The 23022-nt window shown below is 39.3% G+C and overlaps 1 long non-coding RNA gene across 1 annotated transcript; it reads left to right on the top strand.

Annotated features, from left to right (window-relative positions):
• The first annotated feature begins 331 nt into the window (after positions 1 to 331).
• On the top strand, positions 332 to 5031 carry LOC311618516. The gene is made up of 2 exons (XR_014794347.1): positions 332 to 578; positions 4840 to 5031. It is a non-coding gene; the product is annotated as an uncharacterized lncRNA (long non-coding RNA).
• The last annotated feature ends 17991 nt before the right edge of the window (positions 5032 to 23022 follow it).

A 23022-nucleotide genomic window follows, 5' to 3' on the forward strand; every position in this document is an offset into this window, starting at 1 on the left:
TGCCGCATGGAAGGGGAGGACACTGTGTCAGAGCTGCGGGACTTTTGCCTTCTCTTGCCAGTTAAAAGCATTCAAAGCACAATAATTTTCCACCGACCGGCATATTTAGGGGTTCTCAAGGGCCGGACGCCTCTTATTTGGAGGTTCTGGTCCCAGGCTAAAGGGGGCGGACAGGGGACCCCCCTCCCTGGACCCAGGACTGTGGTACAGCTTGCTCCGCCAGCGTCACGTGGGCAGCCCCTCTGTGACGTCGGCGCCTTCGCTGTAGCAAAGCTCGGCCTCTGGAATTCTGAGAACTAATTTGCTATTCGGTGACATAAGAGGGGGGAGTGCGCTTTTGCTTTCCTGGGGTCTGGGGCTCATTCCTCCTCCTCTTGCCCATAAACTCAGCTCCTGGAACTAAATCACACGGAAAGGGGAGCGAGAGATCCGAACCGTGGGCAAAAGTCTGTTGTCTATGCCAGGTTTAGAAGCGAGTGAGAGAGAGAGGGGAAAAAAAAACCCCAAAACACCACAGCTCTTTGCAGCTAGCATAGTAGGCACCACGAGAAAAATATTTGCCAAGCAGTTTTTCTTCGGTGGGTTCCTTTGCTTTATTTTTATTTGGGGCCGGTTTTGTTTTCCTTGTCAATGTGATGGGCTGGGATTTTTTTTGGTGGTTGTCTGTTGATGGTTTTCGGATTTTTGCTTCTGATGTTTGCCTTCTGCAAGTTTGTGGTGTTACGTAAATCGTAGGATCCCGCAAAGGTTGGATCTGGGTGTCGTGGTGTGTGTGTGTGTGTGTGTGTGTGTGTGTGTGTGTTTCCCTAATCTCTCAAGCCTTTTAAAGATGTGCTATTTTAATACCGATGCTATTACTGAAAGAAGCTGAAATTTTTGGTTGTATGTAAGCAACCCAACCCCCACTTTTTTTTGGTGCAATTTTGTTTTTCCCCTTGGACTTTTACTGAGAGGAGGCTCTCCTGCACTTAAGTGGCTGTTCAGAGGATTTGTTTTGTTTGGGTTTGTTTCTTTCCAGGACAGCAAGTGGTGGGTTTACTCTTTCTGTTATTGTAGACTTAGGACATTTTTTTTTTTTGCTGCAAAAACCTGTGTGTATTTAGGTATGTGTATGCATGTGTTTTTACAAAATTCTGTGAGCCAAATACCTGTTTTTGTTTTGCTTTTTTCCTAAAGTCTTGATTCCTCCCCACCCCCCATCCCCACTCCTGTCTGGTTTCAAGGTCGTTGTCAAAGATCTCTTCTGTCTGTGTTCTAAGACATCAGCCGGAGGGAATTCTAAAGGCCTGCCATGCCAGAATCACAGATACTGCGCGTATTTAGAACAGACTGTGCTACAACCATAATGCGCTGCACGCAGCACAGTTCTCAGCTTTCAAGCTCAGTTGGGAGGAGGAGGAGAAAGGGGAAATCTTTCTTTCTTCCTTCCTTTCTTTCTTTTTTTTTTTTTTTAAAGGCAAATGCAGTGCAGAATCATTTCACTGTGGGCCTTGGTTTGTTTATTCAGAACTGCCAGTTTCCCTATTTAAATGTTGGTTGGGTTTTTTTCCCCCTCCTACTCATCCCTGAATGAGGGAGACTCTTGTTTCTTTAATGTCTCTCTCTCTTAAAAAAAGGGGTGTGAGGGGAAAATAATATTTCAGATTCCTCAAGAATTAACCCAAAATGTTTGGACCAGAAGCAGATTTCAAAGGTCAGGCTGTTCTGAGCTTTGGCTATGAGAGTCCTTCCGGCAACTCATTAAATTACAGACGAGTTCTTAAAGGTTTCACAAAATTTCTGCGAATGTTAATTTCCAATAACGATATCATCCAAAATAATCGACCTCTCCATCCCTCCAATTTGTGTTTATAACGGAGATGTGAGCAGAGCTAGGAAAGATTGCTGGCTGTTTCCTGGGATATTTGGGATCTCTTTCCCAAAAGAAGTCTATTAGAAGTTCATATCTATTGCTCACAACGCTGTGGTTGATGCAGCCCCCCCTTTTTTTTAAAGGCTATGTTGGGGGTTTTAGTACCAGAAGAGGTCTAAAGGAGGTGATTCTTTTCTACACGGTCTGGAGCAAATACGCAGGTCCGTCGCTGAGAAATCTGAATGGTTTAATACTTATTTACAGCCTCTCAGAAAAGCATGTCATGTGACAGATTTTTGAAAAATATACATAGGCCTAATCCTATCACTATTGTTGAAGTAAACATTTTACCCTTAACAACATATGATATTGTCAAGTCTCAGATTCATTCTGCCAGAGGCTTATGCCTTTTTTGTTTTTGTTTTTGTTTTTATCATCTTGTTACCTCTCATTTTTAAAGAGTTTTAAATGAATCCTACTGGATTCAAAATGACACCCCAAGTTTACTGAAGGGGTTTTCTTTGTGTATTTATATGTGTGGTATTTTTTAATTTTATTTTATGAGCAATAAGAACTTAAGGGGCTCTTGGGAGTATCGATATGGTTTGGAATGTGAATTGTATGGATATGCCTTATTATTGATAGTACAACTAGGTTTTATGATTTTTGGACATTTTCTTGCAAAAGTTGCCTTCTGGTCTCCTTGGTCCCTCCCCCAACCCTACCTCTTAACACATTCAAGCTTGTCCCTTCTGCGTTCTCTTTGCTACTTCAATCTTAGCCCCATGGGGGCGCTGCAGAGCAAAGGGAAATCTTCTCCCTCTGGCAATAGAACTAACCCGAATGGGGGCTGGGAAGGAATTCACCCTTCTTGTACCTCAGTCCTCTTTAATTCTCTGCAGGGAGCGCTAGGAGGGAGAACCCACCAGGCTTGATTTAGAGATGATTAACCTCATCACCAGGGACCTCAAAGCTTCTCAGCATATTATTTCTGAGACCAAGTTCCAGAGTCCTACTTTCCTTCCTTTTCTTTTCTTTTCTTTTCTTTTCTTTTCTTTTCTTTTCTTTTCTTTTCTTTTCTTTTCTTTTCTTTTCTTTTCTTTTCTTTTCTTTTCTTTTCTTTTCTTCCCCCCCCCCCCCCCCCGTCAAATCAAACAGTTTACCCTCAAAGAAATTGGTCAAAGCAGACCATTACAAGAAAAAAAAATTATTGAAAATATTCCAAAGGTAGAGATTTACTTTTAGGTAAGCCCCTTCCTCTCTATTGAAAGAGTAGTAAGGAAAAATTGTGCACCCACCTCTCATTTTTTTTTCAATTCCTAGGAATAAACTTTATCAAATTTTATACCAATTGTATTTCTTCCAGCATGTTCTTCCTTCTCTCATTTTAATCACTCCCCGTTAGTAACCAGTTTGCATCGCCATGTGAGTCTCCCTCACTACGGCAGTGCTACTGTTGTAGGATTAAAGATAGGATTGACTTGAATATATTCAAATTCTTTTAAATCATCCTGAAGGAACTCTAAAGAGAGATTCCCTGTCTGGAGTCTTATATGTGATTCCTGGCGATATATGGAGGGATTGTGTATCAACTAGTCCTATGATTTAATGACTCTACTGGTTATTAATACTCGGCATAGGGGACCAGCGCAGCCCCTTTGCTTGGTGGACTGGCCATAGTAATAGGTTCCTAATTGTAGCTAGTGGGTAAATATAAGCTTTGTTATAAAACAAAATATTGTGGTCCTAATGTTACAAGATTTTGCATTCAGTTCTCATGAAATCTTCTTCACAATTCAGTCATAGCTGAAAAGGAACCTATTGTTGGAATAAACATTGTCTGGTCTCATTCTAAGGGGGCTCCAAACAGAGAAATTGTTTTCCCTGTTATAGATCTACCTGGGCAGATCTATAAACTACCACATTACACAATTACAGACTTTCAAGCTGAAAGGAGCCTTGCCCATTAATAACACAACTCCCCCAGGTTTCCTTCTATCGGGAGAAGCTGGCCCTCAGTTGTAGACTTGCTTGACCCCAGGAACACAGCTGAAAGGGGGGTCTTTGTGTTTTTATGTCCTGTGTCATTTTAGAGAATCAGAGGATATGACTATCTGGATCTGGAGGAGGTTATCTCGTTTTCTGGCAGAGTTAGGGGAAGCAAAGCTGCTTAGGGCACTGTGTAAATTATAAACTGGTTCTCAGAACAAACTCCAAATCATGAGGAGTATTAACGGTCATTAGAATTTGGTTATGCTTGCCACCTGTGCTGCCGTAAGTGACACTATTTTTGATGGATATGAGAGATGTTATCTACCTGACATGAACAATTTTACCTATTCATTTTATTTCAAATCCTTCATTTAGAGCTATGGCAAGCAAGCTCAGTCTATTATCATTGGAGAAAAAAAGGAGCTTTCTTGATATTTTTCAGAGATAGGGAGCAGAAAGTTTTGAGACATAAAAAAAAAAAAAGAAAAAAAAAGATGATTTCCAGCCACTTACTTTCTGAAAAAGTGTTGACGTTTAATTTTGATCCATATGCTTCCTGCTTTCAGCCTGTATTATTCTAAGACTTTTTTTTTTTTCATCCTAGCTCAGAATTTTCCCCCAAACACTGATTTTTCCACACTTTCCCCATTTACATGAAATGGAAATAAATAACGGGAGCTTAAAATAGAGAAGTATGGGGGAGCATGTAATCATTTGTTTATTGCATTCGATCACTGTTTTGAATAGCAGGGTTTTCACTTCCTATGAAACCTTCGCATGAAGGAAAGCAGCAGCTGGACTCTGAAAAGGATGAGAGGAGGGAAGCACTTGAGTGTTTGTAAACTCAGGGTGGAGGGCCCACCCTTCTGCCCCGATGCTGTACTTTGCTGTCTTTACTACTTAAGGCTGGAAGTGGAAAAACTTGATTTGCATGTTGTGCCTGAATTTTTTTTTCTTTCTTCTCCACACCGCCCTCTGTACACCTGACCACGCAGAAGCCTATCTGAAGCCTGCTTGATGGCAGGGGAGAGCTGGAGAGCAGAAGAATGTGCAGAGGGAGGGAGTGCTTGGTACTTTTCCATTCACATCTCCACAGTGGCTTTTCTTGTTTATTTCAGCCTCCACCCGCAGGAACCTTTCTACTGCCTGAAATTCGAGTCATTAAACTGTTCCCTGTGGTCAGACTACAGATGTTTGGTGAATGTTTCCTACATGTCGGTGTCTAGGTTGCATATGTACCTATAGAGACACACACACAAACGTGTAACTCCACAGGGGCATAGTGTGAGGTTGTGTGTGTGTGTGTGTGTGTGTGTGTGTGTGTGCGGGGGGGGGGGGGGGGGGTGGTGGGGGGGGTGGCTGGGGGGAAGTGCGGGCACTGGATAGATTGCCAAAAAAGCCTTGGTTTCTAATTACGTTCTGCCTGGAAGTCCTTATGGGACCTAGAGCAAAACCACTTGTCAAGACTCAGTTCCATTGACTATGTGAAGGAATAACCCAGATGATATGCATGATGTCTATTTGTTCAAAATTCTATACCCATGTATCTAAATACATATTTACATAATTTTAGGGTGTGGGGGGGGAGAGATGGAAAGGAGCCTTGTGTATTTGTGTACCTGGAGTCGGGGAAAGGGTTAAATTGTAAACTTCTAAGTAAAGAAGGCAATCCCAGAATCCTCACTTCTATCAATTTTTAACCAATTGTAGACCAAAGTCTGAGATTATGCTGAGTAGGTCCAAAAGCCATTTGAAGATTTCAAATGTTAGCAGTTGGAAGAGGCATTTTCTAAGACCTTATACTTTTGATCTCCAGCATTCAGAATCAGATGTGACAATTCCCAAGTGTCTTTTCTGCCCTAGAATTCTTCTGTAGTTTTGTTTGTTTTTGGAAACTGTCCTAGTTAATGATAGAAAGGAGATGAAACTTGTAAACTGGGCAGTCTTTAAGCCACTGAGCCCTGTGTGGGCGCAAAAATTAAATATATCCTAATGTGAAGAGAGGAGAGAGAGAGAGAGAGAGAGAGAGAGAGAGAGAGAGAGAGAGAGAGAGAGAGAGAGATTGATTCCTGGTAAGAAACTCAGAGGTAACCCAGCCATCACTGTATTGAATGTAATTATTTGAAGTCAGAGGAAATTATAGATGAGAGTTTGCCCTTAAAAAAAAAAAAAAAAGCTTGACCTACCAGAAGAAACTTAAAGTCAATGAAAGAGATATTTTCTATAAAATTACTATTTTCTATATTTAAAAAAAATATTTCCTATAATTTTAAAATCTTCATTCTTGAAAAAGAAAGGTCTAAAAATTATCAGATCTGATTGTCTAGATAAAATAAGGCCTTTAACAGCAGTGACCTCTGAAATATCACCATCTCTCCACTGGCTTAGACCTTCTGGAATATTATTCATACCCCATGGGCAAGGAGAGGTGGAGCTAGTTACATAAAATACTAGATCCTCAGCAATTATCCAATCCAATGCTACTGATTTTGTATAATTAGAAATTGAGGCCCAAGCAGAATATATTTGCCTCATATACTGAATCACTGACAGAGCTGGATCCAGAGTGTGGATGCTCTGGTTTAAATCTGAGCTATGATTTTTCCATGGCTTATCATGGAAAGAGGATATGGAGTGGGTAGTTGGTAGCCCTGAAAAATGGCCATTTTCTGTGGCCTGGACTTCTGACATAATCTCTCCAGAGTTTCTCCATCGGTTTTTCCATACATAGATGGATGGAAAGATTATTTTACACGTGTTTTGTGTTTGGGTCCCAGCGTAGGACTCAGTATATGATCCCCCACAGGCTCCTAAGGTACTGTGATTTAATATAGTTAATAAACTTATAATTTATGAATGGTACAATCATGTCATAGTTGAGTGTATGTTGAAGATAATTATTTTGCACTTAAATATCATTTGGCCTAAAAAACAATGCTGCAGTAGCAGTGAGCACACCAATGCAGATCGTTATCTGATACATTCTCCAGTATTTGGAGGCAGGGCTTTTTGGACAAATGGCTGATTCTAGTTCTAGGCTTGGAGCAGGAAATACACAAAATTAGAATGGAACATCTTGTAGCATTAGAGTAAGGAATTGTTAAAAACAAAAACTGTTTCAATGAAGGATATTTCAAAGAGATCCCAAAGCCACCTGAAGAGTTCCAATGGCCAAATTTAAAAAGTTTTGAGCAACAAAATAGAGTAATATTGGATTATAAACCAAAGTATAAAATGAACATCCATGAATCCACACAGATATAAATAAATTATTGAATATATGAATAAATCGGAGAAAAGTGGCAAATCTCCCTTATAAAAGAATTCCAAATAATTTATGTAGATATACTGTCTTCAAGGAGAGGAAGCATTACTCCTTACTTTTAAGTGTAAGCTGTGCATGGTGACTTCCTTCCAAAGAGGACAGTATGGGAGGGAGAGAAAGAAAGAGAGGAATTTTATGTAGACAAGCCTGCCAAACAGAGTACATCAACCAGGTCATCAAGGTCAACATCAATAGTGATAAACCATGGTGATTGTATCTACCTTTGATATGAGGTGATGAAAAAAGTTCTATATCTATATGATCTTCCCATAGCCCATTCTATTTGTGAGGAAAAGATCAGATAATAGTAGAGCATCCTACAAAATACATGATCAGTACTCCTCAAAAGCATTGAGGTAAAAAATAAACAAAACAAACAAAAATAAGAAAAACAAGGAAAGTGTGAAGTAGCCAAGAATAGCCTGAGGAGATATGACAACTTAATGTAATACAGTGATCCAGATGGGAACATGGAATAGAAAAAGACATAAAGTAAACATAAGCAAACCTGAATTAATGATGGACTTAAGTTAATATGGTGTCAATATTGTTTTGTTAATTGACACAAATGTTCCATCATATCAATAAAATGTTAATAATAGTGAAAACTGGGCACATAGTTATTCTCTGTACTATCTTCTCAATTTATCTATATAGTTGGAGGGGGGAGTGGGAAATAGGGGCATATCTTTATTTTCCCTTTCAATACCAGAAATCTCCAAAAAGTGAGCCAGGCCTCTCAACAACTGAGAGGGCTTGCTTCCCACCCAACCATGCCCCCAAAACAGAGTCATAGAAATAAGGAAGACTGCATTTATTCATTTAGTTTAGTGTATTGAAAGCAATTTAACTAATTTCTGTATAAAGAACTAAGAGGAGAGCACTAGGGAAACACCAAAGGCCAAAGGTTGTTATGATGGAGGATGACTCAAGTGACCTTATAAATCCACTTATTCCAAGTCTCTTTGTGGAAACCTTCATGGAAAGAAGGCCTAGAAAAATCTTTTCATCAGTCCAAATAGGACAATAGAATTTGGGAATTCATCATTTAGGTTGGGGAAGCCTAAAGAGCTTTGTGGATTGTCTGCTCTTTCATTGTACAACTCCAATAGAACTTTGGATCTAATCAGAGTTGACTAGCAGAGTTATAACCCTGGGGTATCTAAAGAATTGATGACTGGACCTAAAACTCTAGAAATTTTTATTCATTTTATAGATAAGATCCCATAATCTAAACCAGGAAGGTCAAAAGAGGATAATGGTTTACAAAGATCTCTCAGCAAATTAGTGGTAGAATTAATTCTCATCAACCAGTTCATCTTGAATTATTTATTTTGCTTCAGTCTTCACTTTGGTAAACTGAGGACTATTACCTTGATAAACTGTACATTATTTTAGAAGTACTTCATTAATTCCTAGCCAATTGTCGGTTATCAATGGTGTCTAGTTTGAATGCTGCACTTAAGTTTCCAGTATCTTTTCCCGCTTCTGCCAGCTTCTCTGCCAAGTGGTTATAAGATCTTTGAATCAAACCTTATATTTACTATGGAGGCTGACCTGTAAATAATTCTTAGTGAAATGTAGTGAGACTGAATCCTCTCATAGACCATTTTGGTTAGCATGACTCAATAATCTATTAGGTCATGTATCTCAAGAGTCATAAATATAGTAATGCCCTTTGACCCAGTTATTTTACTTCTAGGAATCTATCTTCAAGGCACAGTTCAACATACAGGGAAAAAGTATCTTTTATTGAATATATCTATATATCTATATCTATATCTATCTGCATTCAAGCATTATATCTAGCAACAAAAATTTTCAACAACCTGCATGTCCCATTATGATTTATTTGGGGGAAAGGGTGTTGGATGGAAAATAGTTAAATTATAATACAACTAATTTTTTAAAATTGGAATTGGAAAATACTTATGATAACAGGTGAAGTGAAATATATATATATATATATATATATATATATATATATATATATATATATATATTAGGGACAAATAATATATAATATATATAAGTAGTGTATTTGTAACTGTTTAACAATACTTTTCCTAGAAATTAGACTGGTTACACATACACAATAGTACACAATTAACAAAAAAATATTTACAATGGCTATTTTAGGGTTGTAGGATTATGGATGAATATTTTCCTCCTTTATTTTTTTCCTTTATATTTCAAATTGTGTAGAGTTTATATATATTAATTTGATATATATCTCACAAGCTCACCCTTAATATAAATGGAAGAACCCTCAGTGAAGGCTTTTACAAGCAAACAATTACTTCTCTAATTTAGAGTTTTGGATTTTTGACCTAAAGTCAAAGCTTCCCACATCTCTAGGGCATAGAGCAAAAGTGAGAACTGCCCACTCACTCTTGGAGAAGACCTTTCACTCTGGGAGACACTTGTCTCCACTCCAACAAAACATCACCATCTTTGAGCATATTGACCGTAATGAGATTAAACGAATCCTCTAAATCTTTGATCTGTTTCCACACCCTGTTGGTTTTAGTATGCTTATCTTGTTTGTTGGTGTTTCATAGCATTTGCAAATGTCAAAGGGTTTCCTGGTTACTTCACTGTCTCTATGAAGCCACCCAGGAGCTCTCCTGGCAGATAAACTTTCATTGGCTCCTTCTGGGGCTCCAGAAGATGTGTTTTTTATTCTTATAACACATTTGACTAATGAATGCTAAGGAAAACAATGTAAAAATAAACTATATCAATGTTGTTGTTTTTTCTTTAGAGACTCATAAGACGATTAGGAATTTGGGGGAGTTATACCTTATTTGAATCACTGTTCATCAACAAAGGCATGAGAGTAGACATCAAAATCTAGGGGGTGAGGGTAAGTACCATGGTTCAGACAAGCCCCTCTTCCCTTAAGCCACTGACTAATTCTTCATGCTCAGCTTTCTCTATTCACTCATTTATTGTTCAACACATGATTCATTGGCCGTTTTTGTATGGGATACACACTGTGCTAGATGTTGGGGAAACAAACAAATATAATAGGGGCCCCTGGCCCCTGGAGGCACACAGTTTACTGAGGAAATAAAGGGCCCATAAAGGTGCTGCAACTTGTTTGGGTAATGCAAGAGTACTGAGTCAGGAGTGGGCCCCAAATATCCTGATTCTGAGCCCAATACATTACTACAGCTTCTTCTCACATGCTGTGTCCCACATCCCACTCCAATATCAGTGCAAGGCACTGATTCCCTCCCTGAGCAGGCCAACCTCAGATTTTTTCACCCAGTGTTAATTAGAATAGGATATATATATATAACACAGCCATCTCAATGTACTATCCACTAACACCCGATACATGATGCAGGAAGATCCACAAGAGCCTGGAGCAAGTTAGATCCTCAGCTTTCCCCACCACCATCATCACTAGGTTGTCTCAACCTACAGGCCAGAGCTTTGTTTGGACACTGATTTTTATATCTTCTAGCAAGTTCCACCAAGAGCAGACAGATCACCCAGCCTTATACTTTTCCACAGCCCACAGCATAGACTCCAGAACACACCACCATCCCTAACATGAACTAGACACCTAATAACTCCTGATGCCTATTCAAGCTCAAGGTCAGTGGTTGGCAAACTCATTAGTTAACAGAGCCAAATATCAACAGTAAAGTGATTGAAATTTCTTTTGAGATCCAAATTTTTTAAACTTAAACTTTTTCTAATGCCACTTTTTCAAAATAGACTCCCCCTGGCTGTGGTATTTTGTGGAAGAGCCACACTCAAGGGGCCAAAGGGCCACATGTGGCTTGTGAGCCAAAGTTTGCCGACCACGACTCTAAGTATTCCAGACTTTGGGGTAATATGCTGTCAGATTATATCTCCAGGTGCCAGCCCTGAATCCAGAGAGTTTCCATAGCACACTAGTCACCAAGGCCCAACCTGCCTCAGGGTTGAGCCTATGTACCAGGAGTTGTGACCATTTCCTTTTTATGACCAGGCAAGGATGAGTTACATATAATGGCACATGCATAAAACTACCAGACAAGATTTTAGCAATCTACAGTTGTCTGGCAGTTTTTAATATCTAAACATCAAGTTGCTATGAACAACCTTACTCACTGGAGGCGCTGGTAGTAAAATGCCAAGCAAAATGGTGAAAAGAAAAATGGGACAGAAAAATGTTAATAGTGACATTAATAAAGGCCATCATTCGGGAAGGTATATTGAGAAGACTTGATGATAGTGAATCAATAAATCAAGCACTTTAGGCCCTCAAACTTCTTTTCAGTCTCATCTTCTACCCCCATTTTCTACAACAGACTCAACATTCTCCAAGGAAGGACCTTTGTGCTTACTTCCAATCTACATCCCTGCCTAGATCTCTGCTTTTCTTTGATAGGCTAGATGCTCCTCAAGGACAAGAATATTTGATTTTTGTTTTCTTTGATTTCTATACAGCATATGGTACTCACTTAGCACATGTTAATTAAAGTAGGTAGAACCGAAAGAGAATTTGATGTAAAATCTGATAATCTGGGTTCCAGTTTAAGTTCCACAACTGACTAACTTCTGTGGTTCTCAGTTTCTTGTTCTCCAAAATAATAATTTCTGCTAAAGGACTCTATTACAGGATTCTCATAAGAATCAAGTGCAATGGAGGAGAAAATACTTTGTAATTTACAGTTCAAAGTGGTTGCTGACTGTTGAATGAATGGATGAACTAATGAACAAACTATCACAGTTAAGTAAAGCCACCAGGTTGTTCCAGAACAGATTACAGATTCTGTGACTCCAATTCTATGTGGGGAACAATGTATTTGAAATGCCTTGTCTTGAATTTGTAACCATCCTTAAATATGGTTATTTCACTTCCTAAATATCTTAATCCTTTAAGAACAGGAGGACATAAATTACTGCTAAGGATTCATACTGATCCAAAGAAAATGAAAAAGATCATCAGAAAGTCTTTTTGTTCTTGAAATGCAGAATTGGAAATGAACCATTTCCCAGTAGTGGGAACTGAAATCCAGTATTAGATCCTCCTTTTAGATACCTCTTCCTCTTTTTCCTCTTTCTACCTTAGGCCTTCCACACCCTTCCTCTGTACCAAAATGTGTGTGTGTGGGGGGGGGGGGGGGGAATTATTTGTTTTGTGTTAACTTGAGTCTTAGTGAAAGGTACAGACAGGGTCCCAATTTATCAAGGCCATTTTCTAGGGTCAACAGGTAGATTTTTATAGTTACTAAAATAAGGAAATAGGATAACTTTCTACCAAAGGTCTGAATGAGAGGGAGCCCTGGTCTAACTTACACTAGCTAAGAGAATCCCTGAATCTATCCTTCCTGTCTCTGCCACAAAGGCTTAGCAGATCCCCAAATATTGAGATAAATATGGAAAGAGATTGAGAGCAAGTTGGCCTTGATATGGAGGAAGACAGAAAATATGAGCATGGACACAGGAGAGAATGAAAGAAGGGCTTTCCTCTGGTAAGCAATAACTAAGCAGATTAAGTATTAGACCATACAGGTATATATCCTAATTCCTGTAATCTGCAACAACAGATACCTAAGTGGAACAAAATACCCAGTAGATTCAGCAGGAATAGGTGAACAACAGTCTCCAAAGGGCTAAGGTGGCAGCAAGAGACAACTCCCATTACTGGGAGCCCATCTGCCCATACTTGCCAGTTTGGAAGGCATCAAGCCCACGGTCATCAGCCTCATTTATTTTTGGATTCCTAGAGGTGGGAAGAAGAGAATCCTGGATATGTATGACATTAAAAAAAGAACACCTCCAAAGTGGATGAGCTGGGATGATGACCACGCTGTATAGGGCAGCCACCTCCCCAATCTGATTCCTTTTTCTTTCTTTTCACCCTACCTATTCCCAACCATACCTCTCACTCAACCATACCTATGGAAGTCACATTCTTGCACAAGGCTAACTGTGTCTGTGGGAGCAAAGCAAAGTACATTATATTTACTTTCTAAACTCTGAAACCTGAAGGTTCAGTAAGAATATGGAGGAGCATTGTAAGATTCCAGGGGTTAAGAATTGAAAAGGTTGGAGAAACAATATATTCAACTACATTTCCATATTTTGTCACCAATTTGGTTGAGTGTTTTACATGGAATAAAACAATATATTGGTATTTTCAGTTCTTACCAATATGTAGCTACAAAAGTTATGAATAGAACACCTACTATGTGCTAAGCCTTGGACTAGACTTTCCATATACATAGATTAATTATGGACTTGTTCCTAGTCTAGTTGAGGAGACAAGTATTACACAAGGAAATCCACAGATGAGTAAACAATGGCAAGAGTGAGGGGGAAAGTAAGCCAGGCAGAGGGAGCAGAGGTGAAATAACCATAAAGGAAAACCATGTTCAGGGACTTGAAGGAAGCCACTGTGGCACATACAGAGTCAGTGTAGAAGATGATATTGGGGGCAGGGGAAATCAGAAGCTAGACCATTGTAGATGATAGATAGGAATTTAGAGTTTATTCTAAGTGTATAGAGAGGGCAGTTAAGGTTTTTAGGCAGGGTGATGACATGATCTGGTTTATATTTTAAGAAAAGAACCCTAGCTATTGTATGGGGAGATGAATTAGAAAGGGTCAGAAGTAGGAGTCCTGGTGAGAGATGAGAGTAATTTGGACTACGGAGGTGGCAGGGCAAATGGTGAAGTACGGAGAGATTCAAGACATATTTGAAGGTGGAATCAACAAGATTGAAAGACATATTGAAATGAGCAGGAGGGGGTGGTGAAGGGGAAATAGGTATTAAGAATAAATCCACATTTCTGGTTTGAGCAACGAGGTGGATGTCCTATTTACAGAATTAGAAACACTGTGGGGGAAAAACTTCCAGGGGGCAGTTGCTGGAAAGCAAGAACTCAGTTTTGAACTTGATGTGTTTGAGATAGATGAAGGCAGTTGGATATTTAAGACCTGAACTGGCAAGGTAAATCTGGTTTAGAGACATAAAAATTTGAGATTCCTCAAACTGTAGGTAGTACTTAAAGCTAGGAGAAATAGAATTTTAAAAAACAGTAAAGGTGGAATGGTCAGAAATACTCCAGTCCAAACTAATTTCTCAATAGATAGCAAAATTGGGAGCTAAAGAAGTAAAGACATTGTCAGAAGTAGAGTTGGTGGAAGACTAGTAAGTTTTTTTGTACCAGCACATTTTTTGTTTACAATGTTTGAGACTGAGAAATCTTCTGTATGGATTATAATTCTATAGATGTGGTTCATGATGTCATCTTCCTTCTTTTATATCCTCACCTGCTGTATGTAAACCACCACACCTTCATAATTAACTTGATCTCCTCTTCCTTGGTCATTTGGAACCTTTTCCCCTGGCTTTCTACTTATAGAAAGAGAAGGTGCATCTCAAGTAAACACCTAAGCAATTTGAGGTCAAAACCTTAAGAGTGGCAACCGAGTTGCTGAAGGGACATTCTTCTGCAGCTCCATCCTAGAGAGCTTAGCACCTATGGCCCTATGTAGTTATTTAGTAACTGGACTATCTCTCCTCGAGAGTGTGAGTGCCTGAGGCCAGGAGTTACTTTTCTTTTTCTTGATATCTTAATCCAGCTCTGGCACCTAAGATAAGTAAATGATTCATCTAATAATACATGTTTTGAATTCACTAAAAACTTTGATTGAACTTTATGTACCTTTAGTTATCTTTCCATCATTCCAAGTAAATATATTTACTGACCACATACTATGTGTCAGGTATGGTGTTAAAGGTTGCAGTTGTATTTAGTCTTTAAACACAGTTATCGCACAGTTATTACAGAGATTATTACCCATTGTCTAGTACATTTAGGTTTATTCATGTGTATATGTTTGTGTACCAATTCAACACATATTTAATGTGCATCTACCATGTGTTCAGAGGTAAAAGAGGAAGGCTCTGTCACCCAGAATTCTCAAACCAGTTCAGGAGAGATAAACAAACATAAGTAATGACCAGGGAGGGTATCACTGAGCTGCAACCAATATGATTGCATATGGGAACATGATTGCTGCAAACTAAGACATCTACAAAAGTTTTGGAGGGGTGGAGTTTGAACACAGTAATATAATAATGTAAAATAATGAATATAGCCTTAAAACAGACATCAAAATAATAAATGTGGCCTTGAAATAAGAGCTAACATATATATGGTACTTAGTTTGTACAGGTCTAAGTACATTACACTATGAACTTATTTATTCCTTACAACAATCTTATAAAATGGGTGGTGTTATTCTCACTTTACAGACAGGAAGCTGAAGCACAGAAAGATAAAGTAACTTGTCTAAGGTCAAAAAGCTAACAAACAAGCAGTTGGGACTTGAACCCTAACCATTGAAGTCTTTGCTCTTGCCATTATGCTCTATTGCACAATGAATGAAGAGTAGAACTTCAACAGGCAGGTTTAGGAGAGGGGCATAGGGAAGGAAGGCATTTCAGATAGAGACAAGAGCTGAAACAATGACACAGAGATTAGGTATACACCTAATAAGGCTTTGTTTTTGTCTAGAAAGCTTGCAAAGAACTTCCTCAGCCATTCTTTAATATGTTTCTCATGGTGACTCTGTGAAATATGCTACGATTATTGTTCCAATTCAAAAGATAGAAAATTAGAACCCAGATTAGGAAAGCATCAGCTGGGCTACTTAACTGCAAAGTGAGGTTTAAAACCTGGTTGTTTAACTTCACACAAGTGCCTTTCCCAAGGTTGTCGTATTAACAACTGTATACATTCATTACTCTATTCTGAACAAAGTCCTGTATCAGCCTTTTCATGTATGTTCAATTGCATCAGCACAATACTTAGAGAGGTAGGTGGTGTTGCATTTCAAAAAAGAAACAATTAAATTCTTCCACTACTTTTTTTTTTTTTTTTAGAACATTAATGATTCCCTAGGAGACATGTATAATAGGTTTTCAGTCTCATGCTTTGTCTCACTCTTTGGTCCCTGGGACCCCTAAAGATGGAGTATTACCTGTGCATTAGCTCATGCAGCATCTCTGAGGATGGAAAATCCCAATTAATCTCTTTGTCAAAATCCTCCAGTCATTCTTGCATTTGGCCAACCTTTCCCATGTGGTTGAAATCAACATTTGAATATGAAACCTGGCTTCAGTTTCCAAAAATTTAATTGTATTATATTGAGTTTGCTGAAACTGGGCTTTTGAATATAAGAGAGAAAGAGTGTGAATAGGGCTGACCAAATCTTTAAGGGTACCCAGCAATTTGGTGCAATTGCTGAAATATTTGATGCAATCAGGGGCTGCACTGGTTGGCGATGCCATATCTAGCTCAGTGAGTGCCTGCTGTGTAGGGTATAGTTCTAGGCCCTTTAGGGGGGATATAAATCAGTGGCTAGAAAAAGAGGTTGGCTCTACTATGAATCCAGTGACAAGTATGTCAAATGGGGAAGAAAGATAATCAGGCAAGAGCCAGTAAAATTTCATAGGGAACCCTATGGCCTCAGGCATCAGCGGCATCAGCTTTGTTTGTGCATGTCCAGTCTGGAAACCAGGTATGGAAGACTCTGTTCAGTCCTGTGCCTTCCAGATTTGATTAAGACTCTTAGGAAAGGCAGAAACAATTGTAATAATCTGAACAATAAAGATTTATTAAAACTAAAAAGGCAGGAAAAGGGTGTTGTTAAAGATATTATAGTAGAAAGAAGAAAGAAAGAAAGAAAGAAAGAAAGAAAGAAAGAAAGAAAGAAAGAAAGAAAGAAAGAAAGAAAGAAAGGAAAGGAAGAAAGAAAGAAAGGAAGAAAGAAAGAAAGAAAGAAAGGAAGAAAGAAAGAAAGGAAGAAAGAAACAATTATAAAGCATGCTGTGAGAGAATAGTGTCCCTGCCCCGCCATGGGGTGGAAGCAATCGTCATACACAAATGAGTTTTTTTAATTCCCTTCTGAATTTAATTAATTAGCTCAGGGATTTCCTCCTTCAGGATTCATACGGAGGTTGAATGTCTAAAATGGGTTTTACTGTGGCTTTGATTTTTATTCCTAACATCCAGGAGCAAAATGTGGGGAGATTTCACTATTAAATACTGTATGCTAAAAAAAAAAAAAAAAAAAAAAAAAAAAAAAAATCTGACGTTTGGAAGATTAGCAATCCCTGTCTAGATTTTAACAGGTGACATGTGTAGCATGTTGTTTACCTTTGCTGCCACCTTGGTTTCTCATCCAGATCATTTCTTATACCATTGCTTTTAAATTTTTTTTCCTGATGCTTAGAAAGACCAGTGGGCATTGCTTACAGCTATATTATTCTTAGGCTCTTATGAAACATTTAGCTCAAAATTTTTGCTGTGTACTGACATGAGAAACTATTTACAGCACAGGCCAGTGGTCTAGAAATGGGTTTGGATTCACAGGTGGCACACACCTTTCCATTTCACTGTTGAATTATGTTTAATAGTTCAGAGTCTGTTATCTGCCTGGGCCTCTGATGAAATACATGTTTATTATTCACTGTCAGCTGCTGAATTAGTTGCATAAGTCACTAAAAAGGCAGTCTACGGAAAGAGCACAGACTCTTAAACCTGGTTTCTTTTTACTCTGACACCAAATACCTGTGTGACTTTGGGCAACTTACTTAATCTCTCTGAGCCTTAGTTTTCTTATCTGTAAAGAAAGATATAATATTAATCAAATGAAAAATGTCATTAAGGATGAAAGGAGAAGAAGTAGTCCCCAGAACCTGGTGTACAGGAAACAAACAGCACCTTATTTGGACACTAGCCACATTCTCAGGAAAGTATATCTTCCAATTTCTCCTCCTGTGTCCCCCCCACACTAAAAAGCCTAGATGAAATATTTTCGAGTTAATCACCAATTTGGAACACCCTCTTCCCCTTTCATTGGCACTGAGGTAGGTAACCTATATGTGAGTCAGAGTAATTATTGCAGTGACACTCTTGTGCACTTTGCTAATCCCCACTATGATCGCCCAGCTTTTGGAATGTGAGGCACTTTCCCATCTGTTACTCATCTTACCTTCACCACAGCCCATAAGAACACAAGCCAGTATTGTTATCCATCTTTGACAGGTGAGCAAGCAGCGGTTAGAGGTTAAGTGGCTAGTCCAGGGATACACTGCTAGATTCAGGTCTTTAACTTTGAATTCCATCCATGAGCTTTCTAGTATCCAAGCAGCCTTGGGATTTTTGCTACATACTAAAAGACAGACAATGGGTATTCTGGAAGAAATAAAACAGGAAGGTATGGTGGATGGAGAACATGAGTCAGTTGTTCTGGCCCTCCCCATCCCCACTGGACCCCATTATGCCTTGGCTCAGTGGCCCTTTCTCCCGAGCACTCCTTTATCTGCCTCTGGTTTCTCAGGTCCTCTGGTTCAGAGTGGAGGTGCAACAGGCTCCTGGGTAAACCTGTCACCCTCCTCAATTTCCTCAACTAACATTTACTGAATTCCAGGCCCTGTGCTTCCCTGCTCTTTGGAGTTTCCTTCTAGCAGAGGAAATCAGAAACTACACTGGAAAGTAAATGCATACAGTAGTTTTAATTATAATAAATGCTAAAAAGGGAAAAAACAGGGCATCAAGGACACGTGTGAGGGGAAAGGATGCAATGTGAGATAGGATGCCAGGGAAGGTGTCACTGAAGTTACATTACAGACTAAGAGGTGGATGAGAGAAAATATTTGGATTTCCTGGGTTGGAGAACCAGACAGAGGGAACTATACACACCAGAACTCTGATCCAGAGCATGCCTGGTGTGTTTGAGGAGCAGAGAGGAGGTTGGTGTAGTTAGCAAGAAGTGAAGAAGGGCAGAGCAGTGGGAGAGGATGGAGAGGAAAGCGGAGTGCATTGTATACATTGTATGGATGAACTTGCTATTACTCTGGATGAGATGAAAAACCATTGAGAGTTTGAACAGGATTGGAAATTTATTTTCAAAGAATCCCTCTGGCTGCTCTGTTGAGATGGGTAATGTGGGAGCATAGACACTATTTAGGAAGCTATTACAATAATTCTAGAGAGAGATTATGGTAGTTTGGACTCAGAAATGGTGAGTAGTGTTAAGATTCTCTATATTTTTAAGACAGGGCCTGGTAGTTTACTAGTAGATGTAGGTTGTGGAAAAATAGGAGTCAAGCATAGCTCCAAGTTCATAGGCTTGAGCAACTATAATTCATGGTATTGTTATTTGTCCAAAAGGAAAGGCTCCAGGCTAAGCTGACTTGAAGGAGTTGAGGACACCTTAAGAACTCTAAGTTAGAAGTGTTCAGTTAGAGAAGCCCATAGTCAAAGGGCAACAACTGAGCAGTCAGCTGGGTTTCTGGGTCTGGCATTGCAGAGAGAAATCTAAACTGAAGACAGAAATGTAAGAGTTGTCAGTGATAAGATTTTATTGAAACTTGAAATTGAAGAAGATCCCCAGGGAAGTGAGCATGGGATGAGAAGTGGTCCAATGGTGGAGCCTTGGGCCTCTCCAGGTTAGAGGTTTGGAGAGGAGGAAGTCCCAGCCGGGTGAATGAGGAGTGACCAGGGACAAAGGAGAAAACCTTGATTATCCTTTCTGTGAAATTATAACAAAACTTGTCTATCCCCTTCAACGCTGGGTTTATGTTTCCTTGATGGAGGGAGACTAGAGGCACCTTGAGAGTGAGAATCAAGTCACTCTCCACTCCAGACAGGGCTTAGCATCCAGGAGCCCTTCAGTTAAAACACAACAGGTGTCTTACAGCTGAATCACAATGTAAGTGAGCATGAGGGACCCAAGATATCACCTGGCTTTGTGCCTTCCCTGGAGCAAATCAAGGACTTACGTTCTCTCATTGTTGGGAAACATATGTATTATAGCTGTGGTCCCTCCTTTCCTAGAAGAGCTAATAAAAGCAACAGCACCTGCCAGTGAAAAGCCTCACCACTTTTTTCTAAGAAATATTTGTGATTTTCATCATCACACCTCAGACGTTTCAGAAGGCTCCAGTGCTTGTATCTAGTTAAGAACCTCCCCAGGGCAGAGGAGAGAAAGCAAAACACAGAATTCTGAAAATTTTGACCACTTTTCATACTGATACACTGCTAGAGGAGAAGCTACCACCTACCACATTCCTTCCTCTCATGACAAACTGAAGGCCCAGAATCTGAGATAGGATTGTAGAGATTCTAGCCCAACCACCTCCAGGAAAGATGAAGAATTTGGGCCTAGAAAGGTCCCAGTATCTTGTTCAAAATCACATGCCAACTGGTCAATCTAAGACTCAAAACCATGTTTCAATTTCAAACTTTCCACTCAGGTTCAGATTCAACTAAACTCTATCATTAGCATCTACTTGAAGCCTGGAAACATGCCAGGTGCATTTGCATGTTATAATTCTTCATCCTCACCATGACCTTTAAGACTGATGCTACTATTCCCCTTTCATTGATGAGAACATAATGCTCAGACTGAAGTGAATGTCTAGGCTCACATGGCTATCATGCCAGCACAGGAGGGCTGGAGCCTGTCTGTTTGACTCTGAGACCAGTGCTCATTCCAGCACACCTGCTGTCTTTTTCAGCAGGACTCATCCCACAGGGTTATTTATTTCCATAGTACAAGTGACTGCCCTAAGATCCTGCCCTCCTACCAAGAAGTGAGGCCTTTCCAGCATGTCGTGTTAGCAAGTGACAACTTTGAATCCAAGTTGTGGACTCTGAAACCAAACTGCCTGGGTTTGAATCATGACTGGAACACTTATTAGCTATGCAACTTTGGGCCATGTAACTTCTCTAAAACCCAACTTTTCCTCATCTGTATTATGGGAGCAAGGACATGCTTACCCCAGGGAGTTAGGATTAAGTAATAAAATACATGTACAAACACTAGCAGTGTCTGACATGAGTAGCATATGTTCAATAAATGTTAAAATATAATAGTCAATGGCTGATTTTTTTTAAAACCCAAGAGCTGTTTTAGAACATATTGTCCAATGCTTCAAAAGTCTTTTCTGGAATATTTCCAGGAGGGAAACCCGATACCAAATACAGAACTGACATGTCTTTAGGAGTTTCAGCAACATGCTCTCTATCAATCAGGATTCAACAAGGAAGAAAATCACTTAAGTTATATGAGATAATAGGAATTAGATATACACAACTGATCAAAGACCAAAGATGTGCAGTGATGAGTCCTCAAAACTCCTTTGAAATACCAATGAAAAAGCACTCATAGTAAATATGCATAGTAAATATGCAATATACATATTGGAAAGAAACTCACCAAAATGTTCACAGTGGACATTTCTGAATGATGGGATAATGACAGGTTTTATTTTTACTTTCATTTACTGGCTTTCTAATTTTGTACACCAAACAGGTATCAAATTAGAAATTATTTCATTGTTATTACTTCTTGTTAAGTTTTGGTCTTATTTCTTCACCTAACCCCTTTTTTCCTCTATAAAAACTTAAGATAATGTATTGAAAGCACTTATAGTTATAAAGCCAATTATGGGGAAGAGACAAGGTAGAATCTGTTAGAATAGTAGTTCAGTATAGGTAGTCACTTGATTAACATTGGGAGATTTAATTTTCTGAATTCTGAAAGTTACGAACAGAAGATGCTATCTTATCCATGTGAGAGCTTAAAGAAAGAAACATCCAATCTAATGCTGATTTAGAATAGGCACTCAGCTAGGCTATCAGGATGCCTGAGCTGGCATCCATACCCATCTCAGAAGTGAATGGGTCCCACACTCCCAGTGTCTCCTTTGTCTTCTCTCTAAAGTGAGAACCCTTCCAATAAGGGGTTTCCTATTGTGTCTATGTGTTTTATTTGTCAGAGCCTCGGGTCAATGGCAGAGGGAAGAATTGGGGTAGGTGGCGTGGGGATATGCTAGGTGATTACAGTGAGGCCTCTAATTCCATGCTTTTGCCCACTGTCATCATGGCAACCTTGGTGAGAAAGTCAACCTAGAGACAAGAAGGCTGGGCATCATTTGACATTCTTGGTTAAGCACAGTCAGACTGGAATCTGATATTCTAGATAGACTCAAAGAATGAGAGGCCTGGGAATCTCAAAAGCCATGTAGTCCAACTCCACATTTGATAAACAGGGACACTAAAACCCACAAAGTCAAATGGCTGGTCTAAGACCACACAAAGCCTGGAGAGAAGCAGAGATTTCACATCCTGGTTGAGTGAGGTCACCACCAGACCACATCTCTCCAAGTTCCCTCCCATGGCTGATTTCATGAAGCTGGTGATTGAGAGCAGAGGAGAGAAGGGAAGAATGGGCCCTTTAATTGTATCCTCATTTATTAGGAACTGGAAAATGTTTCTCACAGGTAGGCACACAAAATTGGTTAGTAATTTTCAAGTCCCTGGACTTCCCATGGCAGCAGACACTGCTTCTGATCAACAATCATTACTTCTCTTTCCTCTAGTCCTGTGATACAGGTGGTGATCAAGCAGTCAAGACTCAGCTGCACAAATCTCTTGGACAGTGCTCACCAGTCTGACCTGCGCTCTGTATTTCATCCTTGTCAGTGATAACAGACAGGTACCTTTCTAGGGTTGCTCAACAGAACCCACATCACCGGTCATTGCCCCCAGAAAACCGTCCTACCAGTAAACTTTCACATAGTTGGCCACCCAGCGAAGACAAGTAATGAACCAAGAAAAAAAAAAAAAGTGGGTTTTAATATCAGGATTTTTTTTGTCTGGCTGGCATTGGTCCAGTAATCCTGGGCTAGTAAATTTTCAAAGGAATTTTAATATTATTTTATAAATTATTTTAAAAAGGAATTATTTTCTTTGATACTCAGAGATTACACAGAGAAAAATAGAATATGACAATTTAAACCCATTTTTCTTAGTCCCTTTAGTAACTC

The sequence above is a fragment of the Pipistrellus hanaki genome, assembly GCF_964339955.1.
Source record: "Pipistrellus hanaki genome assembly, chromosome: 2".
Classification (NCBI taxonomy): Eukaryota; Metazoa; Chordata; class Mammalia; order Chiroptera; family Vespertilionidae; genus Pipistrellus; species Pipistrellus hanaki.